We start from the raw sequence: 22,607 nt of genomic DNA, 5'->3' as shown, positions 1-22,607 counted from the left end.
GACAGCGCGTGCGCGTGCGCGGGGCTCGGCCGGGCGCGCAGCAGGTAGGCGGTGCGCGCAAGGCCGGCCGCAGAAGTCCGCATTCAGCCTCCGAGAGGCTGAATTTTGAAGGAATTTGCCCAACACGAAACAGAGGGGCTGTGGCAACGGGCAGGAGAGCGTGTGGCTGTCGTGCTCGCCCCCCGCGTTCTTCTCGTCGCGCACCTTCCAGCAATGTTGCGAATGGCGTGGGAATTGCACACGCACACGCTTCCCTTTCCCCGATACGGGCTCACCTTTATTCCTAGACAAGCTCCATTCACGGTTTGGGGAAAACACAAAGCAGTGACAAAATCAAAATGTAACATCATCATACTCTGCCACCTGAATGGGAGGTGGATTTGGGCTACACAGACTCCCTTAATTTTGTCATGCTTTAGCTTTTGAATTTTGCTGTATGTGCGCATATATTATTCTGGTCAAGAGAAAAAAGCTGAAAAAGTAGAAATTCCTTCATGCAGCATCATACAGAAACCCAAAGAGTCAAGCAGCGGTGTCAGGACCTTTGGACCTCTGCGCAGACCTCTGTCACACCAGCTCACAAGTGACTGATGGCAGCAGGAGCTTTTCATCTTCTAGATGCAGGGACTACAAACGCATGCTTTATTCTTTGCTAATAAAAGGCCATTTAAATCCAGGAGTCCTGGAATGGGCCGTATGTGGAATGTGACACTGTGGAATGGGCCATACGTTAGGCGATGTAGGAAAACCCTCTGCGTCTGCTTCTTGCTGCAGTCCCAGTCTCCGGCGGTTTCAGGCTTCGCCCCAGCGATTCCCCTTCTTGCCCCCGGCTGCCCCTGCACACTGCCCGGTCAGGGTTTGTGAGAGCACCAACCTGCTTCTTGGACCATCCTTCCTCTCCATACCTGCCATAATTCCTTCCATTATTTATCCCAGGGTCCCAAACTTTTCTCTCAACTCCGTGTCCAGTCTTGCCTTTTTTTGGCTCCCTAGGCATACCCAGCTGCTGTTTCAGTCCCATCCCACCCCTCTTCCCAGTCCCACCATTGCAAGGTGAAGTCTTGCTCAGAAACAACTGGACTTGATCTTCTCCCTACACCTAATGTGCCAAGCAGGGCTCCTAAAGTACAGCTCCCGGGTGGCTGGGAGCAGTCCTCTTCTAGAGTTTTACTGGAATTCATGAAGCCTGAAACTAAACAACTCAACTAAAGCAAGTTGTCACATTATTTAATCTCTAGTTAATTAGCTCAGTGGTAGCATAGTGCAAATGTAGATCAATCAACTGTTAACAATGTTATAGCATCAATTTTAAGCACTGTTCAGTAACTTTTCCTTAAAAAAAAAAATCCTAAATAAAACATGATCTAAATTTATAAATCCAGTAATTGGTTACAAATTCTTCAAGTCTGCTGATACTAAGTTTGGAGAAAAGCAAACAAAGAAAACAATGCCCTGAGCTTCAGGAAGATTTTGATCATTCAGGTAATTCATCCAGCAGCCGTCAAAATCAGGCCAGGGTAAACAATTGTAAACTAATTTAATGCGAAAGCAGGGAACTACAGTAGGGAGTGGAAGTTAAATAGTACTATCAACTATGAAACAATGAGGAAAAGTATTAAAAGTTTATTGCGGAAAAAGTCGTTGAAAGGATTAGATCAGTGTACAAGAGCAATAAAAAAAGAGAAACAAGAAATTCCATCCATACTTGCTGATGGATAGCACACAAGGCAGCTGATACTGTCTGGTTGCCAAACCTTTGTTAGAAAGAAAGTATATAGTTATGGCAGAATCCCTCCCCATTACAGGCACGCTTTTCAAAAACAAAAGTGTCTTTATTTTAGCATAATTACGCCATTCCCTGGGACAATTTAGGAAATGCAAGGAAGAATAAGCTCAGCTGACCTGCATACACAGCCAGCTCCAGCCCTTTCGCTGTTGCTGAGGTGAGCGTGTGTTTCATTATGCGTTGGCCATTTCGTGCATTAGAGTCCTCCCTCTCGTCTCAGTTCCCACAGAGGCTTACCTGTGTCCGTACCAGAATTTAACAAACCTTTTTTTTGGCAAATCGGTTATTTGCAAAAAGCTCAGTTCCAGAGGTGACAACTGAAAGTGACTAAAATTAAAAATACTAGGATTAAGTGTTTTTATGCTTCTACAATATTTTGTTTCAGACACTTGTGATTTAAATGTAGGTATTCTACAGTGTGGGAGGCCTCGCTTCAAACATCTTTTGAAAAAAGGATATGAACCCACATCTGCCACATTATGTGGATGTAAAGTGAAGTATTGGGATTTTTTTCCTCACCAAAATAAAACAACAAACAACTGACCTTTTTTATTTCAGGTGTTCAGAGCTTCCCCCCATCCCCCCATTTTCAGTTTGGCTGCTAAATTGAATACTAAATACCCTGTATTCCCTTGAACCAAGACTAGCACAAAACAGCTGGAGCCACGGTCCAGTCTGGGCAGTGTTGATTGCCTCTTGAATTGCTTTGGAAAATATTACATGAAAGAGATGTGGAAGTAATAGATCTACCCTGAAGAAAATATGGCTTGCCTAAAGGGTCAGCTCTACATCCTAACCTGTGATTTTTGCTGCAGTAGATAAACTGGAAGATTAAGGTCTGAGAGCTGCTGTATATTGGTCATCTTTTGCTGCTCTGCGGGGCTGTGGCCCTGGTAACCCACATCAGTCAAATGCAGGCTTCAGGAAAGCAGCAGAGCTTGAGCAGGTAAAAGCATCTTTTTTCTGCACTTCTTCCACCTCCCATAGTCTGCTTGGGATGAACAAGAGCAGCCAACGAGCCGTTACTGGGCAAATAGCCACGAGCTGGGCAATGAAGGTAATGCAGGGTCTCAACAATGTGTTCTCCAAGAAGAGACATTGCAATTGAATTTGTTTTCATTGAAAATGCTGAAATTTCTGTGAGCAGCCACTGAAATTGTTTACTTATTAAAAAACACTTGTGTGTTTTTTTTAAACAGATTTTTTTCCTGATAGAGCATGTGTAAACAGTGAAATAAGAGCTATAGCACATCTTTTTTATGAAGAGCAAGCTCCAAGTGCCTGCTTCTCCCTTCTCAATGTTGAATAGTACTTTACTCACACAAAAAGTCCCTTGGAAATCCAAGGAAAAATCCGCCCGAGGAAAGCTACTCTACGCTGCAGCCTCCAGCCACTGTGAAGAGAAGGAATGTTTCTAGTTGGCACCATTAACACAACAGATGAACCTTCCTAGTTCTAGTTAAGAAATCAGTTTCAAAATACTGTCTCTTTTCTTCCATTTATCTACAGAAGAGCTAAATACTCTGGGCTAGCTGAAAGACATAAATTAATGAATACACCTCACTGTGAGCAATAAGAGTTCAGTAGTACAGAGCTGGCTATTTATTACTGTTGTAAACTGGCCATATCAACAAGAGAGCAACAGCTGAGAAGGGACCTTGATTCTAGCCACACTCTGAGCATCACTGCAGATAAGACTAAATGAATTACTTCTGGGGTAACACTCTAGGAGAGTCCACATTCTCTTTAGGCACCCATGAGCAGAATTCTGCTCTAAAGAAGCATTGCCATAAACTATCTCTTTCCAAGAACCACTTCTTATATGCAGGTTCCTGCAAAAGGCAAATATAATTTGTATGTCAGAAAACAGTTCAAAACTCAGCTACTGTTATAGTAAACAGTGTGACATTTTTGGAAAAACAAAATCTTGCCCATAGCTACATTCTAAGATTTAATGAACATTCACTGAAGAGCAGCCAAAACTCAAATTTGAAAATAATTTGCACAAAACCGTCCTACCCAGCAATGAGAAGACTTTGAAAATTGTTTCCCTGTCTACTGCTGGTTTATAAAAGCAGCTTTCTCCTCTCTCATCAGAGCTCCATGATCGCTGCAATCAACACCACCCACATGAGCACCCACGGAGATACCCAGGCGCATGTGTGTTTCCTAGAGCGGAGCGTGTTTCACCTGGTGCACCCAGTGCCCTCGGGGGAAGCACGTGGGTGAAACTGCAGCTGCCACCATGCACTGGAATGAACTTGCAGAGCCAACAGAGAGCAGAGGCACCTGCAGATGCTGCACCCAGAAGGATCGTTCTGCCTCCGACTTTTCAGTCCTGATCCTCAAGGCAGACTACAAAACACTTCAAAAGATGAGCAAGGGAAGTGAAAGCCATAGCCTTACCAGATACTAAAAAACATATTTTTGGTTTAATGGCTCATTACAGATCACTGCCAAGATGATCCCTCCATGCTTCTCATGCGATGAACCAGGCCTCTGCTTTTTCCACGGGAGATAACCACCTCTCTCTCTGCTAATACTCCCCCTCACCACTACTCTCTCCTCTACTTCATGCTTATCAACTACTTTTTCTCTCAGATCATCTAGCTGATAAACATATCTACTTTAAGTCAAGGCAGTTATTCTTAACTTCATATGGCTTTGATTTTTTGGGGCTTCTCTCTCAAACCTAGAAAGAGCTTGTGTGCCCCAAGACTTGTCAAGGTTTTCTTTTCAGTTACATCAGCTGGTCTAATTCAAAACTCTTTCCCCACTGTTCCATCTTTTTATGTAACACCCTGCCTTACTCATGACAAACTACACACAGGCAAAAGCTATTCCTCAAAAAAAGGCTGGAGGTGTGATGTGAGAAATGCAGCTGGGTATGGAACGATGCAATTTGTTAATCACCTAGGGGAAAACGATCGCCACTGGCATGGGTAGCACCCAGTTTCCAAATGTTTAATGAGCAATTTCTTAAAAAACTTCCACCTTAACTAGTAATTGATGAGAAGGAGAGTGGGTGGCAAGGAATGAAGGGGAGGTCTGGGTGAAGGAAGTGCCTTCTCCACTTGCTGAATGCCATTGGTGGTGCCAATGCTGCTCCACAGCCTGCTGCCTCCAGAGCTGGGAGCCTGGCGGGAGCCGCCCCTGCCCAGGGTGCCCCACCGGCCCTACCGGTACCCGCTGCGGGGAAGGCAGAGAAAGCCTCGCAATTAAGGGCGAGGAGAGAAATGGGCCATTTTGATAGGGAACAGGAGGTTTGGCTGGGAGCTGCTGGTAGGTGGCTGTTGCTTTGCTGCGCTTTGGTTAGCGAGGCTATGGCTCTGCAGGCTGAAAGAGAGGTAGCAGGAAAGGCTGCTGGTGCTGGGACTCACCTTGAAGAGGGTTGCAGTAGAGCTTCTGGGGGCTTGTGTTTTGCATTTAGGGTTTCAACTTGATTGCAGGGCAGAGACAGTGATACCAAGTATCGCTAGGTTTCTCTCTTGCTGCTGCTGCTGTTGGAGCCTCCCAAAAATTCCTCTGAAAGTGCTGACCCTCATTGCTCTTAATAGGAAAGCAAAAATGCCTTTAGATACTCTTTGATAGTTTTTAGTAGTTCAAGTGTTTTGGTATATTGAATGGGGGGAAAAAAATGCATGTGTGGCTAGAAAATTGTCCTTACTTCCATTTGTGTAGTTATTAACACAACAATAAATGATTTCAAGTGCAGCAGGAGGAAAAAAAAACAAATCCTCCAAACATAGTTTCCTAACTGCTGCTAGAGAAAATGGGGCCTAAGGAAAATGGTCTGTATATTAAAATAAATCTTAAGTGGTAAATTAAAAAGACTTCTTTGACAGATGGAATGGTGTATTTCAGGTCTGGAGAGCAGGCAGGGTACTTAAACTGCAGTAAGACATGCTACATGGGGTTAAGTGGTTACCACTTCCAGATCTATGTTCTTGTCCATTCCTTCCTTCCTTCCCCCCTCCTCTGATGTTGTGGCATGATTGTCCTAATCCAGGCCTAACAAAATGATCCAGGTTAAAAGAACTCCCTACAGTTAAACATACTGTAGTTAACTGGAGTCATTTTGCCAAGAGAGCAAATATGGCTTGCCATGATGCTGGCTAATCTAAGCGTAATAACCTGTAATGGTTATGGGAGCTGCAAACTCTTAACCTGCTTCAGATGAAGCTAGAATAATTTTTTCTCATTGTGGCCTTAAAAACCCTAAAGTTTCCTATGCTAGTCTCACAGACTTTATTTGGCATCCACGTGCAGTTTTGTTGCCAGGGAATCATATTTTTATGTTGGAGCCTAGACAAGTATAAGAGAAACTCAACTATGGATCAGCACTGTTGATACATCAGTTGTGTAGTTTGTGCAGCAAAGAGCTGTTCAGGATTCATGCCAATATAACTGTTTCAGATACAAGGATGTATGGGTTTTGGTTTCTTTTTTCTCCATTTCAGAAAAAAGGAAGGAGGTAAACCAAAACTATTCCTAGCTGCATACCACTGTATAGGTAAAAAAGCCTTGTACTGCTATATTTAGAGCCCTCATAACAGAGTATGTTATTCTTAGTATAGATATTCTCATAAGAGCATAAATGCATCTTATTTAATGAGTGGAGTTCAAGAGTAAAGATAGAAGATAGATATCTGCTAATAAAGAAAATTGAGAAAATTGAGGGTGACTTTGAAGCGTAGTGACTATATGTGCAGTTGTATCTGAACTGCTGCTGGGGGACAGCTCAGATAAAGCAGAAGGGAACACGATGAACCCTGTTCTGCTGTGTACGACTAATGGTCAATACTTGGTACTTTACAACAGTAGTGGAAAATACAGGTTATTCTCATCATTACTGAGCAAGGTATATTTTAACCTTGCCTTAGCCCACAGATCATGAATCTGTACACTGAACTAGGAGATCTAATAATTCTGTTTTTTAACTACAGAGGCAGCATCTGATATTACTGAGGCTAGAAAATATGATCCAGCTATAAAGCTCGGCTAATCTAAAGTTTTACCAAATTCCATATGCTGGGCACATTACCTGAGCAAGGGGTGTGTGTGTGTGTGTTTGTACAAGGAGCTCATTCAGTGTTTTTCATCCTGGTCTTTGTAACCTGAATAACTCAGTCAATTTATTTTTAATGCTTTTTTACCAAATTAATTAATACAATCTGCTTTGTCATAGAGTAATCTTAACCATCTGCATTAATCTAAATCTCTAAAATGACATCCCACTTTCCTGAACATCAGTGTGTATACATGCTGGAGGGTAGAATATTGTTTAATACAGTTGCTAAAGTGGTTAAAATGTGTTCACAGGTTTTGAAAGCGTAGTGTCATTGTGTAAATATCTCTTGCTGTTATGGAATTCACAGCAACATTCCAAGACATCGGTGACTTATTTTGTCACGAAGATTCCTGTAGCATGTAACTGGGGTCTGGATTAATAAGAAGGATGAGCATCAGGGGAGAGCTCTACTCCTAGTCCAGCCTAACAGTTTACATAGATTCAGTGGTATTTCTCATCTAAGAGATCTGCTCACTTCTGTCATTTATAATTAGGAATGCCTCTTAGTGCCTCAAGATGAGTTTTAGACGCAGCTTCTGGGAGAGGATCCACTACTCTTAATACATTTATTTTATATTTTCAATATGCTATACTGGGGCCAAGGACTGAGCTTTAAAACCCATCCGTTTTTCCTTTCTTTCAAAGTATTGGATCTTCACTCAAGGGATATAATTATGAATAGACTTGTCTGTGTGAACAGATCTGGCATAAATACAAGTCGAAAAGATGTAGATATGAGCCCTTTCAAGGTGGGAAAGTTATTAAATGCCTCTTGTGTATCTTTGGTGACTACTCTAACCCCTGAGCTACTGTACAATAGGCGCAGTAAAAAATAGTGAACTCCATCCAGTTTTTGATGAAACGGTTGTAGATGCCCAGTCCCAAGAGACAATTCCTGCATGGATCTTGGCTGTGAACCTCCCTGCAGCCTAGGTGCAACCCTTAAATACCTGAAGGGGATTTCCTACTGGCCTTAATGGCTCTCTGCTCAGAGCGCATGTTCTTCAGTTGTCCTGTAATAAGGCTCCTAAATCTTCCTGTTCACAACACAGGGAGCCTTGGTGCCTGATGCAGGGTCCCCTGCAGGCCAAGTGCTAGAGCCCATCAGTCTCTCACTGGGCTTGGCCCAAAGTTGCTAATCCAAGCCTAACACTGGTTTGGCTGTTTTGTTTCCTGCTGTTGCTTTGAATAGTAATAATGAATCTGATTAGCTACAAGACAGCAGATGCTATCGTAATGTAAGATGTGAATAACAGATGTGAGAAAAGACTCTGATGGCCTTGGTTTAAATGATGTATTTATTATTATTTAACACTTTCTTGTGCAATGGAAGCCAGATTTTCTGCTCTTTATTTATGAACACTTTACCTAAGAAATTCTTTACTGAACAATTTGTACAACATCTGGACTATTATTATTTAATAGGTATATATCTGAGAAAATATTGCTATATTTAATAGAGCAGTATATATTTTAAAACATGATATTGATCACAGAAGGGTAAGCGATAAGATAATAGAACTGATCTATTTCTGTCACCTCACCTAGAGAAATAAATTGAGCACAATGCTTATGGTTAAAAGTCAACAAAGGAAATGAGTGAAGTTCTGCTACTTTTGGTTATGTATATAGCATTAAGATACACTGGGTACAGTCCACCTTTAACAGTACTGCTCTTTTAAGGCTAAATATATACATGTACTGTGTAGGCAATAACTATTTTGTCTTCAGGGTGTGTATATGAATACACTCAGAATATGAACATATACAGTTAATGTCTCAAAAGGAGAATAACAATTGGTATCCATATTTTTCATTTTATACACATATATCATTGTGGTCTATAATAAGACTTTTTAGTAACATAATTTATCACAGTGTAACAACTATATAGTAGTGAAAGGCCATCATTAAAGACCAGGTCTTTCAAATAATTTAACCTGCCAGAATCCAAATATGGGACCTAAAAGACTCAAAATGAAGACATTCATGTAGCAAACTTATTATGCTACAGATTAATCTCAATAATCTGTCTTTTTACATCTCCTGGTACTTGTTTCTCAGGTAAGGAATTTTCAGCAATAAAAACAAGAACATAATATTTATGTAGAAGGAACTTTGGAACTGAAAGCAGTTAGTGCTTCAAAATGAGAACGTAAGAATGACTAGGCTGGGTAAAACTGAAAACACAGTAAGACCAGTATCCTGCTTCTAATAGTACCCATGAATGGATGTTTAAGGAAGACAAAAAGCACTGGACAAGCATTATAATATTTTTCCTGACATTCCATCTATTTGCAGCTCAAAATTCATGAGCCACACATGATTTCTACATATCTAGTAATTCTCAGTGGATTTCTCTTCCATGAACTTGTGCAGTCCCTTCTTAAAAACCTGCAAACTTCTAGCAACCGCAACATCCTGTAGCAGGGAGTTCCACAGCTTTAAAAACAGTGTGAAGAATCACTCCTTTTGGTAGTTTTGACATCTAAGGGTCACAGGTATTGTACTGAGTTTCAGACTGGGTTTCTGAGTCTGGTTCCTGCCACAAAACCGATTTATGAAGATAGACTCTATCAGAACAAGTTGCAGGAATGGGGCCTCCATCAATGCCTTTGTGCGATGAGTGAAACAAATCAGAAAGGAGAATGAAATAACAGTAGCATAAGATCTTGAACAGCAAAATAAACATTTGAGGACATTTTATAAATGCCTTATAGTACATTTTTTTATGTTCCATGTGGTTTAGCATGGTGCCAGAGTACACAAGGCTTCACTTAAAATTCCATTGACAAATTTTTTCCATTTTTTGTGAAGTTCTGTTTTCAATTTCAGTGTGTAGCAGTGTTACCAAACATGGGTGAATATGCTACCACTCTGGTCTTAGGTCCCTTCTTTTTTTAATTCCAATGGCAAGCACTGATTCCATGTAGCCTCTGATGGGGACACATCCTTACAAACAAGTGGTATATTACATGAGGATTTTCCTGCTTTGCAGCCATTAAAAAAAAAAAAAAAGAAATTTAGATCTGAAAAGGAGTTTTGTTGAATATATCAGATACAGTAGGAAAGGGTTAAGCTGTTCAGATCACCTGCTTCAGATACAACATAAAGTCCTTTTTTCTTCAAGAGGAAAATAAACAGTTCCCTTGCCCCTGGGGTGGTAGCAAGCCCTAACAAGGAAAAGCAGGACACATTCTTTCCTTCCTTTATAACTAGTCATTGAATTGCTCCCAAAGCATTCCAGATCTGGTAGGATAGCTTAATTGTCTTCACCTGGAGGCCATTGCCTGAATTCCTGTCAGTTAATATAACACCTATAGAGTGAGGCACCTTTTTCCACAACTTTTTTTCTGATGGAACTGGGTTATGTATCCAGTCCTTAGGTCATGTGCAGTTTCATAGGTTCATCTTGCATATTAATATTTGTGAGCTTCCTAGGTGTAACTGTGCCTGTAAGAGTTTGAGTCTAGAAGTGTGATCAAACATAATTCCTCACTAAAGACTTAAAACAGAAAGTATGAAGGAAGAAGAATTGTTTATTGTAATAGGTTGTGGTTATGAGTGAAATTTTTAATTGCTTCCTTTACAATGAAAGATCTGTACGGAGAAGGGGAAGCTCTTGGTCTGCTTTCACTGGTGGTGACATAGGAAAATTTCCACAACACCACGTCATCAGGAGTGCAGTGTTATTCTATAGAGCAACTGAAATTTTGCAAAGCCATTCAAACAGAATAACTTATGTCACAGAATATATCAACCAGTACTTTAGATCATAATTCCACATTTCTCTAGCTACAGATACCATTCACACAGAATGTCAAGAGGAGTCCCAATGTCCAAATCCTAATGCAGTCTAGATCAGTAATATACCAGCAAGTTTATACTTTTTTCCAAACAAGCAACTGAACAATTAAACTAGGAAAAGAACATATCTGAGTATACAGACTCAAACAAAGTAATTGTCATCATTAGGTACTTGTTATTCCTACCATCATTTCTGACGGACTTTGTAACAAGTCCTGAAACCTCACCCAGGTTGTCTGATTCTGTTCCAAATGTGGCTAAATGTTACTATTGTTACTAATAAAGACTTTGGAATAGCACTGAAAATAGCTGCTTCCTAGAAAACATACTGGCAATTTTGTCGAGGCGTCAGGGAGTTCCCCTAGACAACCTGTAACCTCAATATTGTACATATAGCCAGAATAAGTTTCAAGATAGTCCCATAAAGGCTCTTTACTCATGCATCCACTGCACAAATGAAAATATGATAAGGATGGCTAAAGGGCTCTAAGGCTTGAAAATCATGGTAAACGTAATTCTGAACAAAGTAAAAATGTGCAGGACTGCAACCAGGATGATAAGCCATAGACTAAAGATACTACCTAACTAATGTTATTTTTACTCATTTTTACTTATTGATAAATCTCACTGAGTAGAGCAATGGTTTAATTTAAGACTTCTGTCAACAAAATGAGGGAATTATATAATTAGGATGCAAGTACAGAAGGGAATGGCAAAAATATTTCTGAATAAGGAAAGGCATCTGTTTCACCACTGTTACCCTGATAGACCTGTAAGTGTTAATCTAATCTAAACAAATTAGATTGAAAGATTACATAAATCATAGCTTTGAATTCCCATGGATAAAGAAACAGATAATGCTTTGTGAAAACTGCCTGTAGTTACCATATGTTGTATACTCTTGTATATATTTTGTATCAACAAGACTATATTTAGGGTTGTGTTCAGCGATACTGGAAGTCCTGTAGGGTCTTGTGATTAACCTCAGAATAAATCTGAGACAACGGAAGGGCTTGAACATGTGTAGGACTTCTACTAGAGTGAAATTAATGTTATCATTTTCTTCTTAACATCAAGAGGTTAAGTTTTGTGGCCCACCACAAAAAGTATCTGACAATGTCATTACTTAGATTTATTTTACATATCATTCTCTGAATACTCTCATCGACTATTTAATTGGCATAGTTATATAGGCACAACTTTTATATATGTGAAGAGCCACAACATACCACAGAAATGGAATGGAATCTGTTTCTCGGGTCTTCTTACAAATATGCCTCTTCATTGCTCCCTTGACAAATGAAACATTACCCAAAGGAGACCAACAGAAACTTAGATTCGTTTAACTACTACAACAGCAGAAGAAATATGCTCATTAAATATATTTTTGGTAACTTAAAGGAAAAATGAAGAGATCTGCTATAGATTATAATAATGTCACTAGTTACATTATTCATATTATTTCTGTACAATGTGTTTACAGAAATTCTATAAAATCAAAGTTAGAAAGGCAAAGAAAGCTACTGTGTTTCACAAGTGATAAACACCTGGTTTAGATGTTAATTTCCACTGTTGCCAGGCCACAGACAGAGCCACCTCTAACACGGACATGAGATTTGGGAATGAAATGAGATGAATGCAGATCAAGAAAATAACTAAACTAATTTTAGGATTTAAACTATCTGTTAAGGTTGCAACAAATGCAAATATTACCGTCCATAGTCTATAATATTTGTATCTATAGTATATAATACTTGTGTTGATAATTTCCTTTAGCATTTGCTTTTTTACAAAATTAATATAGGTGCCCCCGAACGATTTACAAACTAACCCTATGGCACCATCCTGTGGCACATTTGGTAATTACAGGACTCTTAACTGCTCCTTCAACTGCTGTACCTGGCTGTGACTTCTCCATAGTGAGTGGCCATACCCTCCAGCAGTTCTGGAGCAGAGAGGCTAGTTTTGAACTTAATTTCCATGCCTCTCTCTGTATGGCTACATATAACACTGGCTATTCTAGCAAAGTTTTGGCTTATCCTTGGCTTGGAGGAAGCTTTTCTTTCTACCTGAGAACTGATTCAAAAATATTTCTCAACCCATGGCCGGTATGATTAATAGAGTTAAGAATATAGAAATGGGAGATATGTGTTTGAAGAAGAAAAATTCAAATTAGAAGGGCTGAAAATCTTCATCCTCCAATGAACTAGAATATGAAGCCAGTTCCATAGGATACATTTCAAAGCCAGGGTATTATGTGATTGGAGAACAGGGAACATAGTGTCTGACTATTAAAAAGGAGGGAGAGGACAGAAGTGATTCATTTCTGACAGGTCCCCGAATCTGATCTGAGTTGTCTGCAATAATTTAAGACACATAAAGAAAAAGAGAATAATCAGATATAAAAGTAGAGAAGATTGTATTGTACTTATCCGATAGGTTTTGTTTTTTTCAAAATAACTATTTTTCTAGACAAAGGCAATGTGACAAACTTTATCCAAGTGAATGTTAATAAAACATATTACATGGTGCCACTCAGAAATTTATTAATGAAGCTGGCAAAGTTGAGAATTGTTATAAGTGTTATAATACAGGCAAGGAATTGGCTAAAAGTGATATGGTAATGAGTGATTTTGAATGGTGAATCCAGTCTAGAAGAAAGCTATTAGGTTTTAACATAGTCACTAGTAACCCTGTCGTAAATGTTACCAGTGCTCTGCTGACATTAAACTGGAAGGCATCATTGATATGGAGGAGAGCTGGGATATTATACAGAAAAAGCTGGTTGATCTCAAGAAATGGAGGCATGAAACAGAATGAAACTCTACAATACAAACTATAACATCATACAGCTGAGAAATAATAACAAAGAACGTACTATAAAGAGAACACGATACTTGGAAACAGCAAAACAGTCTTAAGTGTTCTAGTTGATTCAGGATGATGACAACTTGTTAAGTGTGATACAGTTGTAAAAACATCAGGATATACTTACCAGCTCAGGTATTTGCAGCAGAAATAGGAGTGACAGTGGTAGAACTTCAGGATGGAATATTCAGTAAATCCATATGCAAAAAAAGACAAACACCACAGGAGCAAGTGCAGAAATGACTACTGAGATGACATGGAAAGAAAAACAAAGGCTGAGTGAGATTAGACATAATGGCTGTATATAAATACATTAACCAGGTGAACACCAAGCAGAGATCTGTTTAAGCAAAAGGGCAATGATGATGAAGGACAAGTGAGTATAAACTGACCATTTATAAATCAAGATTAGGATTTAGGAGAAGGATTCTAACCTAGAAGAACGAGCTTTTGGAATGGATTTCCAATTGGAACACGGGAACAAAAACTTCAATGCTGAAGCTAAATAAAAGGAACAAAGTGACACAGTGCCTCCAATAACAAGAACTGGACCTGATCCATGTCTCTTCCAGATCTATATTCCTTTATAATACTTACAGTTTTATTCTGAAGATTAATTAATTTTGTCTGTTTGCAAACATGACCCTGGAATGAGAATTTGTTAGCTGTAAGCTATTTGTGTTTTAGCCCCAGCTGAGAATAAAACTTCTGGGAGAAACCAGAAACTACACATCATGATACCATACATACCACCACTCTCTTTAGTGTTAATCCTAAGCAAACCATCCTTTAGGAAGTGTTGTTGAGCCTTCCACAAGCTGTCAGCCCAGTCTTGCCTGATCAGATATTTCCCAGATGATCCTAATCACCTAAAGGCTGGTTGGACACATTAATTTATTAGAGCTGGCTAGGAAGAAGCTGTATGCTACCTTCAAAAGGAAAGAATGCAGTCAAAGAAGATATCTATAAGGCAATGGCTATATCGTGACTGGTCATAAGCACAGCAGAAATTTCCGATTCTTATGGCATAGGTTGATGGAGAGTTTTGTACTACTTTCCAGTTCTTGTTTGCATTAATATTGCCTTGGCGGCAAACTCTGAATATGTGAAGATCTAGTTTGGCTTCCAAACCCAAGAATTCACTGTCATGTATAGAGTTATTTTGGGTTCTTTTTGCTTAATTATAATAGCCAAATACTAAAAGTTTGGTCCATATCTAGTATTTGCTTGCTTCTGCTGTCTGTTTATGCTATTCCCAACAAGTTAGTGTGAGATAAACTAGGGTGTGAACATTCAGTGCATTAACATGGAAACATGTCTTTACCTGTGGTAAAAACTTACACTCATCTTACTTCAGGTAAGAGTGCAATTAGCAGTTGCCATTTGACTTGAAAGGATTTAATTTGGATCCTTATTTACTTAATAGTTAAACTGTCGATCTTCTATGTATATGTTCTGCATTAAACTGGACTGTGTGGGTTCAGCCTTGCAGAGCTGGAGCAAAGAATCCTGCCCTAACCTGTAAACTCTGCCCTAGCTGGCAGGCAGGAGAGGATGAGACTTCAGCTGTGGCTTAGGGTGTAGCTGTACGTAGGAAGGGACTGAGAATTTTCTCATGTTAGTTACCAACCTACAACTTCATGCCTTAAGGCTGAAGGGTAGTAAGATTTTTTTCCTTCTGCTGGAAAGGGAAAAACCTCACTATTTTGTTTTCCTAGGAAAGAGAGATTAATTTCTTTTCTGCACCAATAAAGGAAAACATGTGTGCATATTATCTGTGTATATACACACACATGCACACACATGAATTTACATACCTATAGAAACTTTCATCCTTTTTCCTAAGAACATGTAAAACACTGGCCTACTTAGCATGTGGGCAACAGTCCTGATGGGTTATGCACTCCGGACAGTACTGTACCTTATATTCCCTGATGAACTGAATTTCAAACTTTAATTTCCTGTGGGCATGAGCTATACTAGAAAGCCTTGTAAGCAATATCTTTACATGCTGAACAAGTTAAAACACATTCAACTGCAAGCACTGGCTTGGGCACTAGTAATCTAAATAACTTCTCCTAGTGATTTGGCTTTAAGTGTACTATTATCAGTAGTAATACAGAACTATTACTAGTAGCAATAGGTAGTATTAGTAGCAAATATTATTAGTAGCAATATGTAACATTAATAAGTAGTAGTAACATGTAATAGTAATGTCCTTTCACAAAAAGATAAAAAACAGCACTTTCCTCTTTGTATGTATCTTCATGGAAAGGAGCTTTACATTTCTTTACAATTTTACTATTTTTCATCTTGCTTTTCAGAGTTCTACCTTCGGCCTACTCCCTCTCTGCTGTTCTTGATCCTACACTTGTTTAACAAAAGCCTATTCATGTTTCATATTTCTGAATTTTACTGACCAAATTATACATTTTGTTAGCTATTCTACAACATATGAAGAACATGCTGCTTCCTACCTGTTCCAAACAACTAAGAGGTTTATCATGATTTATAACATTATTTTCCTTGTCCTTTTCCATTCCTCTCTTTCTACACCATCTTTGAAAATGGTCTGGATGACCCTGAAGGTACCCTCCAGCCCTATCTTCTATGATTCTATGATCTTTAATCAATAGTAAGTACCAGGGTCTCTCTTGGTTTCCTCAATCAAATTTAAAGATCTACCACTTCACCTTCTGTACAGTTCCACTGTGTTCTCTATATTTTCTTATCACTAGTCAAATCATCAGTGATTCCAGATTCACACCTTCCTTCATTTTTCTTCTCCTGTTACCAGTTCATTTCCTTTCAAATTTGCGAATGATTTCACATGCTTTGAGAAAGAAGGTAGCTAGATCCTATCTATACAATCTAAACCAACACCTCAATTATGACAACTACTTAAAGCCAGTATACGCTGAAAAGCACTAGTAAAATATTTGCAGAATATGTTGCTAAGTAAAGCAACTGGATTCTGCACGCGCATCTTCTGGAGTAGTCCCAAATAATACTGCCAAAAAGGAGGTCTAAAACTGCACAAGAAACTTGAATTCAGGCTATTCCAGGATGCAACCTTTAATTATATGGTTGCATAAGGTTTTTACCACAGAATTGCTGCCTCCTTGAGTGAGTGGACAGTTATTTAGTATTCATTTGTAATATTAAATTCGTTTGTAATCAGTATCCAGCTCTAGACTTTATTTAATGAACATCATCCAAATACTATTCAGAATTTGAAAATATGTTGTTAAATGTTAAGTATTTTAAAATATTATGTTTAAAGCAAGCTCTACTTAACTGCCACTAGTTAGCAGTTAAGCTAACTAGTTAAGCTAGTAAACTCTACCTTACTAGCTAGTAAACTAACCTTATTAGTTAAGCTAACTAGTTATTAGTTAAGCTAATAGCACAGATATAAGAGATATTCTGCAAACATCTCCTACATCTCATGATAAATATTCTGAAAATGGGAACAACACAATTATAGACCAACTTTGAGTGTGTTAAATAACTTATCCTCATGCAGCATCCTACAGTGGTTCTGTGGCAGAGGCAAAGTGATAATTCAGATCACCATATCAGGATCAAGCTGCCTTAGCCATAGAACTGTCCTTTTTCCTCCCATCATCACCTGCCTCATATGTTGTCTCTCAAAATGTTTGTAATGTACAACAGAGAAGTCCTGCACACAACAGAGTCCTTTTCCATACAGTCCTAATTTACTGACCAGCACAGGTTCATGCAAGAACTGCACTTAAACTCCCTGTCAAATGTTCCTCCTGCCACATTTCCTCATCTCCTTTACCATAAATTGCTAGTTCAAATACTACAGATCTCTGGTCCAGCTAGTTCCATCTCACACCTTCTCATTAGATTTAAGTGCCCTCTTTGAACCTTTTCCCTCTCTAGTCAGTTAGCTCCAAACCTCCATTCTATTTTCCTCATTAACTCAAAGTCTCATCCTCCCCTTTTGCAATGTGCATCCAATCTGCTCTTCTTGCTCAATCATATCATTCCCTCTCAATATCAGAACCATTGTTCAGCCCCTCTCATCTCCTTGCTCAACTGCTCTCTACTTACTTCTTCTACTGGCTTCCTGACCCAAGCTGTCTCAGTCTCCTTTCCTACGCACTCCCTTGCTAGGCCACTCCAGTTTCTATAGCCCTCTTCACTGAGTTCTTGTCCAGCCGTTTATTTCTCTTTCAGTCTCAATTTTGCCTAATGCATTCCTTTCTTCCCTTATCTGTTTTTATTCCCCCCCCTCGCCCTTCAGATGGGATCACTGTTAAAGCAGAAAACTCTTACCTTTGCTCAGTCCCATTGCCTAGCTTTGTTTTGGTGTGAAACAGCCATTACAGGAAAAGCCTTTGAGCTTGCATAATACTTGAATGTGAGATGACTGCTCAGTCTGTAGGGAGGAAGCTTGCAGAGACTTGGACAAATACATGATCTGCAAGGAAATCGATTGTGCATGTTTGCTTTAAAAGGTGATGTAGCTTGGTTAGCAGTAGGAGCTAGGAGAGACCTGAACATACATAGTAATGGAATCTCCAGCCCAAAGCCACGAATCATTACAGAATGTGTGCAAACTTAATTTTCAAAAGTAATTTGGCAGTGTGAAGGAACAAGTGTAAAGCTTACACAATAACCATATAGCGTAATTGAATATGACCTGGTTATCAGTGTGTAAGAGCAAACCATTAGGCTCTTGTAATGCTCAATGTTTATGACATAATTAGAAGAGCTGCTATAAAAAATTACCGACTTGTGAAACACAATGGTTGGAAATAAGGCTTCAATTTTGGAAACCCAGTTCAGTTACCATGCTGCTCTTACACCACCTATCCTGTTTCAGCTAGGTGAGTGGGTAGTGGTAACTGTGTCTGAGTGTTAATAAATGCAAAGTATTGCATATGAAGGAAAAATTCTAATTATACTTTTATTCTCCAAAAAAGATCTGAACTATATGGACTAAAGGAATAATGAATAAGAAATACTGTTTGTACTTGCCAAAGATAGAAGTTTAGTATATAAAAAACACTAAATACTTAAAAGGTTCCCTTAGTGAGAAGAAGCAGGAGACTCAATCATTTTCAGGAACATGCCAATAGGGAGAAGAGTTACGCAGAGTCTAAAAAGCCTGCAGAGTCTCCAAGCATTTCTTCTGCACATCTCTTATCCTCTTCTCCCCACATTATTCCCAAATTTTACTTTCTGTTCAACATTACTACCTTCCCACATTGTACGTTCCTATAACATCCCAGTTATCTGAGGGCCATGCAGGCAGTAGGTAAGAAAAGGACAAGAACAAGAACGGAATGCAGGAAAGTACAAAGAAATGGAAGCACCTCTTCTCTCTCTGTTGTTTTGCAGATCAAAGAAAGTTTACGTCCATTTAGTTTTCACCCTGCAGGCCCCACTCTGCAGATCAAACACATGATATAATCAGCATATATTTCATGGAGGTGGAAACTTATGGGTTTTGAGTGGCTGATACCATATTCACATTATTTCACCCATACTGGAGTTTCAAGTTGTATGAAGTGGCTAAACATATAAGGATTCCATTTGGCTGGCATTAGCTGTATTGATGAAGCTGTCTTTGGAATAATCCATATGATTATTAATATAAGTGTACACACATATATGAACTGACACATAATTAAATGCAGCTCAACTTCAAATGTAAAATTCCCTTCTGTTAAAAATCAAGCAAGAGACTAATACTCTGGCATAGCTTGCAAGCACTACAGCAGAACTGACAAAACCCTAACATTTAACACTGATGACCGTATTAATAGAACCATTTATTAAATTCCCTGCAAACCATGCTTAATTCTACAACTATAAACTGAAAGTGGCTGGATATACCCAAGAGAAAACAAATTTGGTGAAAGCCACCACATCAATCCCTGGAACTGCTCTTCTTGCTCCACTATTTACTAAGTTTTCAAATATCACGGTACTATATTTAAACATCAAATAAGTGAACAATCTCACAGAATTTATATGGACTTCTTGTATGTAAATTATGCAAGTGCTAGTCTACAGAATGGAGACCAGCACAACACCTTATGTTTAAGAGTACATACTACTTTCAGATGTAATTAACATATATGGTACAGTTTGCATCTTACAGCTTATATCAATGTACATAAATCAATTTCATTCTTCTGCCACCTTTCACAACATTTGTAATTTGCTCTCCCTGATATTAACATACGTTACGTCGGACCTACAATAAACAGCATGATTTTAATTTAATTATTAGATGATATGTTGTTCTCAGAATCTAGTTGGTTGTTGCATGCCAAGTGCCAACAGCAAATAATACAGGTTCTTCCTGTTCGGAGAGAAATCAAATCATAGCATCTTCTTATTTGTTAAGCTAGACTCCATAAAAAAACAAAAACCCAACAACTATATTCATATACCTATTAGTGGGACAAAATAGTTTCCATCACAGTTACTTATATTCCCATCTTTGACCCACCCTTTAAAACTCAACTGGCTAAAATCAAGACTGACTGAGAACGTGACTTAAGAATCTGGACTGCTTAGCAGTTTTATTATTTTTTATTAAGAAGCCATTTCTTTTGAGTATTTATTGTGAAATTGAAGTACAGCACATTCTGTTTTGCCAGCTCAGGTGTCCATGGGGTTGCACTGCAGAACTTATGAGGGAATTGATCCAGGTTAAAAAAGCAAAATCTTGTAAGTCTTTCTGTTTTGCTAAATCATTTTTCTGAGTTATCTCACAACTGATCTCACAAAACACCATAGCTGAGAATGTGGCACCCTGTATAGGAAAAAAGCAGCCACCTGGGCTGGAAAGTGCTGAGGCAGATGCTGCTGCTTAACACTTCAGACATAGGAGCATGGCCTAATGCTTTTATGAAGTATCCTGATTTCCACTACCGGGTTTTAAGGTTTTAAAGGTAAATATTCTTTTTCTTTCCTTCCTACAGACTTTACTCTTCCAGAGTGCACTTTCTAGTTTAAATAGCTTTCTTTCTATTCATTTTCTTATGCAGCTAATAGAAGTGTGAACGATACTATGCACCATATCAAAAACACAGCTATCAATTTGACTTTGCTCTTTAGAGAAACTACACATGCCATTATGAATACAGATGACAGACTTAATACTGTTAGCTTTTCTCCAAGCTACCTTTCCACCTCAGGTTTTTAAATTTGAGATACATTTGATACGAGATACATGTTGCTGTTACTTGCTACCTCAGAAAACTCATATAGTTGACTTGTACCGGGAATGTATGCCAAGAAAACAAAATGGCTGGATCTATCAGAAAAAAACACACACATACAGTACTGAAATGCAGCAGAGCTCAAGTTGCAAAACAAAGAGGGAGGTTTTATAACAACAACATTTGATTAGTCTGGATGATTTTATCAAGGATATGCTTAGCCATGAGTGTTGTTGGAAGCTGATGAAATAACGGATCAATAAAAACCTCATGTTTTGAAGTAAGTACACATTTATCAAATGTGCTAACAAAATTACTCTGACCAAAAGCAACATTAAAGAGTAGAGACAGTAAGTCAGTAGAAGAAACATTAGAGGACTGGATGCATGAGACAAGTTTCTTAAAAGATGATAGATATATGTAAAATTATTTAAAGACAAGTTAGAAGGTGAATAAACTATATAATAAGGCATGGATCTGGCTACCCTCAAAAAGTGGGATAAAGAGACTGCAGAAGACAAACACAGCAGAACACAAGGCATGCAGTCATGCAAACAACAAAGGTCAGCATAGCCCAAACAGATGGACATTGTATGCAAACAAAGTCGGGCTATATTAGATAGATAGATAGTTCTGCAGAAGGGCACAAGCAACCTAAGCTGAAGGAGGGAACAGGATTTTCAAAGAAATGTGTAGCAATACCATACTGCTCTTGATCTCAGCAAAGATATTCTGAGATGAAAAGTGGCAGCAAAACTATACTTTAAAGATTTCTAGAAGCTTTCATTTTCATAATGATATGAATATAAGAAGTTTGATTTGATGAGGAAACTACCTCTATTTAGGCTCTCACATTTACTACTGTCAAAGTATCTAAGACTTAAAAAAAAAAAGATGGCACCTCCAAATTTGAGCAACAGAGAGAGCAAAATCTTGATATACCATGAAGTTTATAATCCTTCATGTTTCTATTGTGTATTTTCCTGAGGATCAGAAAATACTTTAAATAGTTGATGAACTTTCTTCCAAAACACCAATGTACAGTAGATACATTAAAGCAGAGAGATTACTGATATGTCTAAGATCATGAAACAAGTTAGTGCCAGAGACCTAGATTCAGTGGCCCTGACTTCAGTGCTTTCTAAAACGTGAACAATATGGATGTTTTAAGATCGAAGCATAAACTTACCAAAAGTACCTAATGATGACAAAGGATAGAGACAGAGTAAGAAAACTACATGTAATGATTCACAGTGAAGAAACAGACATCAGTTATCATCAGACTACAGTTTCAGCCCTGCTGCTCCTGCCCTACAGATGTGAAAGAAACAGGACTATTTAATAAACAGACTGGCCTATGCACACACCTTTATACTACAATAACAAAAGCACTATTTTTTAAGAGCCTATATGAAAACATCTTTTTCAGGCTAGCAGTAGATACATTGATTCTAGCTGCATTCTGATCTGCATTTGACCAGAGTAAGTTTTTTGTTATTTTAATGCAAACCATTGCACCAGTACAGGCCCTAAATATAACTGACCAGTTCCTGTAGAAAGTACAGCCACTTTATATACAATATGAGGTATCTTTTTGAGGGGTATGACCACACATCCAGTGTAAATAGTATTGCTGGCATAAGTGTTTTTGCTGGTATAGCTCAACTCGGCAAACTGTTATTAACTCTCCTGGAAAAAGCACCTACGCGAGTATAACTGGTTTTGTAGGAGTCAGCTGGCTGGTATCGCTGCACCTAATGCAGCTCTGCCCTTGATAGGGGTTGTTTTCCTGTACTTACACGGATGACGACTTGCTCCACCCTCTGTTTGAAAGCCAACCTTGGCAGATACCCTCATACCCCTAAAA

The 22,607-nt window shown here is 38.7% G+C and overlaps 1 protein-coding gene across 20 annotated transcripts in view; it reads right to left on the bottom strand.

Annotated features, from left to right (window-relative positions):
- Nucleotides 1-22,602, bottom strand: part of ARHGAP29 (Rho GTPase activating protein 29) — an 83,771-nt gene extending 61,169 nt beyond the window's left edge. For 2 of the 20 annotated variants that reach the window (XM_026057461.1, XM_026057460.1), the window contains exons 1-3: nucleotides 17,838-22,532; nucleotides 11,894-14,408; nucleotides 3,108-5,335 (exon numbers count right to left, since the gene is read on the bottom strand). The gene's annotated coding sequence lies outside the window, so the exon portion shown is untranslated. The other 18 variants (XM_026057441.1, XM_026057439.1, XM_026057450.1 and 15 more) reach the window with 18 other exon arrangements.
- Between the last annotated feature and the right edge of the window lie 5 nt (nucleotides 22,603-22,607).

This window comes from Apteryx rowi, unplaced genomic scaffold (genome assembly GCF_003343035.1).
Source record: "Apteryx rowi isolate R43461 unplaced genomic scaffold, aptRow1 scaffold_14, whole genome shotgun sequence".
In the NCBI taxonomy this organism is placed as follows: domain Eukaryota; kingdom Metazoa; phylum Chordata; class Aves; order Apterygiformes; family Apterygidae; genus Apteryx; species Apteryx rowi.
The sequence above is the reverse complement of the archived record's forward strand: the minus strand, read 5'-3'. Positions and strand labels throughout refer to the sequence as shown.